The 7,092-nt window shown below is 43.5% G+C and overlaps 1 protein-coding gene and 1 long non-coding RNA gene across 7 annotated transcripts in view; both read left to right on the forward strand.

The window, feature by feature from the left end:
* LOC103127428 (zinc finger protein 709-like) overlaps positions 1–7,092 on the forward strand; it is a 393,603-nt gene that overhangs the window by 82,541 nt on the left and 303,970 nt on the right. The gene's annotated exons all lie outside the window — the stretch shown is intronic.
* Positions 1–7,092, forward strand: part of LOC132535539 (uncharacterized) — a 109,424-nt gene that overhangs the window by 1,475 nt on the left and 100,857 nt on the right. The gene's annotated exons all lie outside the window — the stretch shown is intronic.

Raw genomic sequence — 7,092 nt, forward strand, 5'->3', positions numbered from 1 at the left:
CACAGTTGCTTTAAATTCTTCATAGATATAAGACTTTAATTAACAACTTCTAAGAATAGCAATAGAGGGGAGTCAGGCGGTAGCGCAGTGGGTTAAGCGCAGGTGGCGCAAAGCGCAGGTGGCGCAAAGCGCAGACCGGCATAAGGATCCCGGTTCAAGCCCCAGGCTCCCCATCTGCAGGGGAGTCACTTCACAGGCGGTGAAGCAGGTCTGCAGGTGTCTCTCTTTTTCTCTCCCTGTCTTCCCCTCCTCTCTCCATTTCTCTCTGCCCTATCTAACAACAACAACATGAACAACAATAACAACTAAAAAACAACAATAAAAAACAAGGGCAACAAAAGGGAAAATAAATATAAGGAAAAAAAAGAATAGCAATAGAAGGGGAAATTACTTACAGCAATACTACTGGGTTAAACTACCCATTAAGTTATTAACTATTGATAAGAGCATGACATATTTCTTTTTTTCCTGTAATACCTGATTATAAATAGGCCAGTCTTCAGGTATAATATCTGATTTTATGAGAATGTCTAGGTAAAAATCATGTAATTCAAATATAGCACTAATATCTTAATTCATTATAATGTAAATGCTTGCAGCCATCCCTGGTCACAGTACTTAGTGATATTCCTGGAAATAATTGGCAGTGGAGAAGTAGTAATTGCAAAGGTCCAGACCAACACTACTATCTTAGTTTTTCCAGAACAATGCATTTGATGGTACTATTTAAAAATATATATTTATTAATGAGGAAGGAGGCGAGAGAGAAAGAGCCAGACATCACTTTGGTACATATGTTTTGAGGGATTGAACGCAGGACCTCATGTTTGAGAGCCCAATGCTTTCTCCACTGATGGTACTATTTGTATATAATGAAGCAATAATCTTGTTGGAAAACAAGGTAAGTTTGATTATAAAGCATTAAATTAAAAAAAAAAAAAAGAAACTACTCTTTTCAGACAGCAGATAATGCACCCATGAGCCACCAGAATTCCTGTTTCTCTTCTTAAGGAGCTGCTCATGGAAAGATGACTCTGACCAGCAGAAGAATGCTGCTGAGAGCCAGGAGCCATGCACGGGGTGGTGACTGTGGGTCCCTAGGGCTGGCAGGTGGAGGGGCTGCTTCAAAGATGCAGGAATGTAGTTGGAAGCAGCCTTGAAGCCAAAGTCTCTGGCTGAGTCCTCCACATCCTGATAGGAGCCCAGGCTAAGACTGCAGAAAGGCTTCCCTAGCATCTATCTTGTCTCCTTTTAGGTAGACTGGACATCAGATTCTGCCCTCAACCTCCAGCATGGCTTCCCCTGGGGTTGAACTGATTCTCCTCATATCAGCTGGAGTTGAGTCCTGCTCTATCCTTGAGTGAGGGTTCTGGCTCTGGCAACAGAACCTTATCCTGGGTTGTGGAATCAGGAAAAACTGAACGACACCAGACAGGGTGATGAGGCTGGGAGTTGAACACTGTTGCTCAGCGCCCTGCAGCCTCCACCCATGTCCTGTTTAGCACCGATTGTTTTGCCCTTTCAAGGCCCATAGTTTCAGTAAATGTAGAATGAAGGGGAGCAGGCACTGATGCACCCAGTTAAGCACACACATTAGCATGCACAGGAACCTGGGTTCAAGCCCCATGTCCTGCCTGCAGAGTCAACAGCTTATGAGTGGTGAAGCAGGACTGCAGGTGTGTATCTTTCTCTCTCTATCTCCTCCTTTCCTCACAATTTCTATCTTATTGAATGAAATAGATTTTAAAAAGGGGGGGAGGAGGAAAAGGACACTGGTAGATTCATAGTGCTGGCACTGAGAAATTGCAATAGCAACATTTATAATAACAAAATAATACTTAAAATTTTACGATCTTTACTTATTGGATGGAGACATCCAGAAATTGAGAGGGGGAAGAGAGATAAAGAAGGAGACACAAACAGAGACATCTATAACAGTACTTCACCACTTGCAAAGCTTTCTCCCATGTAGGTGAGGACCAGGGAATTGAACCTGGAATCCTTCAAATTGTAACATATTCATTCAACCAGGTGGGCCATGACCTGCCCTCAAAAATATATATATATATTTAAAATATTTTTTTATATTTATTTCTTTACTTATTCCCTTTTGTTGCCCTTGTTGTTTTTGTTATAGTTATTATTGTTGTTATTGATATTTTTATTGTTGGATAGGACAGAGAGAAATGGAGAGAGGAGGGGAAGACAGGAGGAGAGAAAGACAGACACCTGCAGATCTGCTTCACCGCTTGTGAAGTGACACCCCTGCATGTGGGGAGCCAGGGGCTCGAACTGGGATCCTTAAGTCGGTCCTTGCGCTTCACGCCACCTGCGCTTAACCCACTGTGCTACCGCCTGACTCCCAAATATATATATATATTTTTATGTATAATGAGGAAGACTATTTCCTTCTTTCTTTATAGCACTGTTTCAGATTGTTGGGATCTTCTGTCCATTTCACTTCCCCCCAACATTGTTTACATTAATTTTACTATAATGGTTTATTTATTTTATTTTATAGGACCGAGAGAAATTGAAATGAGAAAAGAAGAGAGAACAGGATAGACAGAGACAACTATAGCAGTTCTTCACTGCTTTTGAAGCTTTCCCCTGCAGGTATGGACTCAAATCACATGGACAGTACAGCTGCTTTAATCTTTATGTATTTATTGGATGGAGAAAGCCAGAAACTAAGAGGGAAGGAGGACCCAGAGAGGGAAAGAGACAGAGAGACACCTGCAGCCCAACTGTACCACTCAAGAAGCTTTCCCCTGCAGGTGGGGACAGGGGGCTTGAACCTGGGTCCTGAAACTTGTGTGTTCAACCAATGCACCACCGCCTGGCCCCCAGACCTTAGATATTAATGAGATCCCACAAAATGCAGCCTTGATGCCTCACTGAACTCGGGAGGCAGAGCTACCCTGTCTTCCTGGCACTTATTGAGGTGTCTGGAAGAGCCAGGTGCACTGTGGCCTCTCCCCCTATCCTTGGAACAGCTAATCTGTGGGCCAAATGAAGGTTCTTTAGGCAACAGGAACAGAGGTCCACAGAGTGTTAGAATCCAGAGGTTCTGCCTATTGTGTCCGTGTAATCTTCAAGTGGGCTCAGTGGAATGTAACCGCCACTCTAGGGGCACAGAAGTGACAAGTCTATTAAATTTCAATGTCTTCTTCAGTTACATAGGCATAACTTTTCTTCATCCCCCATGGAGCTGCCAAAACTCTGAGGAAAATCAAGAATGATCCTAATCATATCATCAATTCTATGTGGAATGCTCTCTTTAATTCTGTTTCTTATTACTTACCTTCTAAGAAGCAGAGGTTGAAAATTTATGAGGTGTTTTAAAATGATTTTAAAGTATTTTACTTATGGGGCTGGTCAGTGGCACACCACATTGAGCACACACTTTACCATGAGCAGGAGCCCAGCAGGAGGCAGCTTCATGAGCAGTGAAGCAGTCCCTGCTGCAGGTTCCACCAGTGTCCCCATTTCTCTCTCCAGGTTGTGCTGGTGGGATGGTGCCTCAGATTGCTGAGAGGACACTGCAGAGTCTGGAGAATCAAGGAGGAAGATGGTGGGTGAAGGTCCTGAGGACAGAGGTCTGGGCGGGCTGCTTCAAAGCGACCTAGAAGTAGGGGCCGGGTGGTCGTGCACCTGGTTGAGTGCACCTGTTACAATGTGCAAGGGCCTCGGTTCAATCCCTTGGTCCCCACCTGCGGGGGGAAATCTTTGCAAGTGGTGAAGCAGTTCTGCAGGTGTCTCTCTGCCTCTCTATCACCCAGGTCCTTCTTGTTTTCTGGCTGTCTCTATCCAAGAAATAAATAAAGATAATTTAAAAACAAACAAAGTGACTTGGATGCATCTGGAAGCAGCCTGTGTCCATCTTCTCCTGGCTGTCCTCTCTGCAGTCCTGCTTTATGACCCCACCCTTAAATACTGTGTGGTGTCTTTCTGGCCTGGTCTGCTCCCAACATCTGACTGCTCTCAACTGTTAGTCATCATGGGTTTTCCTTGGGGTCCTACGTGCTTCACCATGGGACCAAGAACACGGGGGCCCAGAGCTCTGTCCTGAGTATAGGTGCCTGGACCTGAAATCAGGTTCCTGGCTGAGTTGAGGGATAAGGGAAATGCTAGATGGTCCCAGGCAGGATGATCAGCTTGGAGGTTAGACACTGGGGGCTCAGAACCCTGCAGTGTCCTGCTCTGCCCAGTGTAACACTGACTGCTTGGCTCTCACAGGGACCAGGGTTTCAGTCAATGCAAATTAAGCAAACTTCCCCTCCCTGCATTTTTTTTTTTTTCACCAAACCACTGTTCAGCTCTGGTTTACGGTAGCCCAAGAGATTGAGTTTGGTACTTTGAAACCTCAGGCTTGAAAGTCTCTTTGTATAAATATTATGCTGTCTATCCCCACCCACCTAATTTTTTTAATTTATTGATTGTTATAGTGAAACCTGCTTCCCCCATCCCTGTCCCACCCTAAGATGTTCATATTTATGTTCATATTCATATTGTTCTGGTCTTAGTCAGAGAGTGTCACCTGCATAAGTATTCCAGGAATGTCCCCTTTAGAAAAACAGATTAAAATGTTCATAAAAGCATAATTACTTTTCCATGAATGTGCAGAGCTTGTCTTCCCCGTCATCTGCTTACAGATGGTAAGCAGAATTTAAAGGAATTTTGTAAAATTTCACCTGCAAAATCCAGATTTTTTTTTCAATTATTTTTAATTAGTAAATGTATTATTATACATAAAATAGAGAACTGACACTTATTTATTTCTAGAAAGAGATAGCTAGTATCCAATAGCTAAAATGATAGAGATGGCCTCAGATATTGTCTCTGGAATAGGGTACCTATCTTGCCTTCTCCATGTGCCTCTGTCTCTATCTCTCTGTGTGAACAGAAACTGACCTAGGAGTGGAAAAACCATGCATGGAGAGGCCTAGTATCCTCAATAACTGAATCAATTAAATAAGCAAAATAATCATGAGTATCCCTAGAGTTATCCTTCCCTTCTTTGTCCTTAAAAGTAGTAGAAGAAACAGTTATTAGGAAACTTATTCACCTAAGAGGTTGGGGCTCTAAAATGAAGACATGAAGAAAACCATTGGAGGTGCCAAGTAGTGGTGCACTCTCTTAAGGTCACATGGTACAGTGTGCAAGGACACAGGTTCCAGCAGGGGAATAGCTTCTCGAGTGGGGAGATAGTGTTGCAGGTATTTCTCTGAACCTCTATCTATCTCTCTCTTCCCTCTCAATTTCTGGCTTTATCAAATAAATAAATAGAGATAATTTAAAGACTTAAAGAGATATATACATTTGAAATATATTTCTTCTTTCTCTCTTCCTTTACTTTTGTGTGCCTCTGTTCTGGTGAGACTAAGCCATCTTGGTCTATATAGTGGAAAATTTTCACTGTTCCCAGTGGACTTTTGGTTTTCATTTTTCCCCAGTAAAAAGTAGGAGACAGTGCTGGGGAGATAGCATAGTGGTTCTGCAAAACGCTTTTGTGCCTGAGGCTCCAAGATCCCAGTTTCTCCAGCATCAGCATAAGCCAAAGCTGAGCAGTGCTCTGGTCTTTCTTTGTATCTCTGTTTCTCTCACTAAAATAATCAAAAATAAAATTAAAAAAAGATAAAGAGGAAGGGAGACAAATGAAGAAAAACCACACAACCACACTGCTCATGAAGCTTTCTCATTACATGGTGCTCAATGTGGTGGCCTTGTCCTTCTGAACACAAGATGTGCACTCTCTCTCCCAGGTGAGCTATCTCCCAGCCCTAGCCTGCTTCTTTGTTAACAACACACAGGAGGTTTCCAGCACAGCACTTCTGGTCATGGGCCTAGAGGAGCAACAGCATCACTCACAGGGGGCTTAGAATGTGAGGGCCAGGTCCTGACCGCGAACTCCTTGAATTATGATTTCTTTATTATTATTATTATTTAAGAAAGGAGACATTAACAAAACCATAGAATAAGAGGGGTACAGTTCCACATAATTCCCACCACCTGATCTCCATATCCCATCCTGTAGTGCTGTGCCACGGAAAAGAGAGAGAGATATCTGGATCGGAGAGGGAACACAAATCTTTATTCGCAAGGGCACCTCAGAGTTGGGTGAGAGCGCAGTGGTTTGGACCACGAGGAGGTAGCAAAAATGGCCGCCTCCCGGACCATCCTTTTCTGCGACTAACCACTGAGGTAAAAACGGAGGGGTGGGGGAGAAGAGCTTAACAGTCTGTTTTCATAACCATAATGCTATCTAACCCACCCTCTTTGATAGAGTTTAGGTATTATTATTATTACTATTACTATTATTACTTACTACAGCACTGCTCAGACCTGCTTTATGGTGATACAGGGGATTGAACCTGGGACTTTGGAGCCTCAGATATGAGAGACTCTTTGCATAACCATTATGCCTCTACTCCCACAAGTTCATGTATTTTTCATATGCTTCCTCACTCATTAGATCTGAAGGATGACTCCCTGTCATCTTGATCAGCCACTCATCTGTATAATAAGATTTATTCCTGAGTCCTGGATTTTCTCCAGGAGTCCCATTAATTTCAGTTACTTTTTCCTGGTAGAGGTGTGTGTTGGAGGGCAGCTTAGGGAAAGCACCCTCCCTCTACATCATGGAGGTAGCCAGAAGGGACAGAGGCAGAGACAGAAGCACCAGCACTGCCTCCCTACCAGACTGCAAAAAAAAGTCACAAAATGCTGATGTGAGATCACCTAAAGACACATCCCCTGAGGCTCCTGCCCTTCCCCCAAGAAACTTTAGAGCTTGTAAGACCAGGAGGCTCTGGCCTTCCTCTCTGTCTCAGTGTATCCATGCTACATGGCTTGTGCTTCCTTTTTTCCTGTCCTTTTTTGCTCCCAATAATTTTTCATCACCTGAAATATGACTGGCTCTCTTGCAATTTCCCTGTCAGAGTCAGTCTGGAATTCCTGCAGGAGGGAACAAGAATGGCCCCAGTTAGCTACTCCCTCCCCCTTAACAGTGAGTCTAGTTCAGTAGCAGCTTGTGCACTTTGCAAAGTACCAAACTCATCTGTTCCATTTGGTCTCAAGTCAGGTGGACTA

The sequence above is a fragment of the Erinaceus europaeus genome, chromosome 23 (genome assembly GCF_950295315.1).
Source record: "Erinaceus europaeus chromosome 23, mEriEur2.1, whole genome shotgun sequence".
Lineage (NCBI taxonomy): Eukaryota > Metazoa > Chordata > Mammalia > Eulipotyphla > Erinaceidae > Erinaceus > Erinaceus europaeus.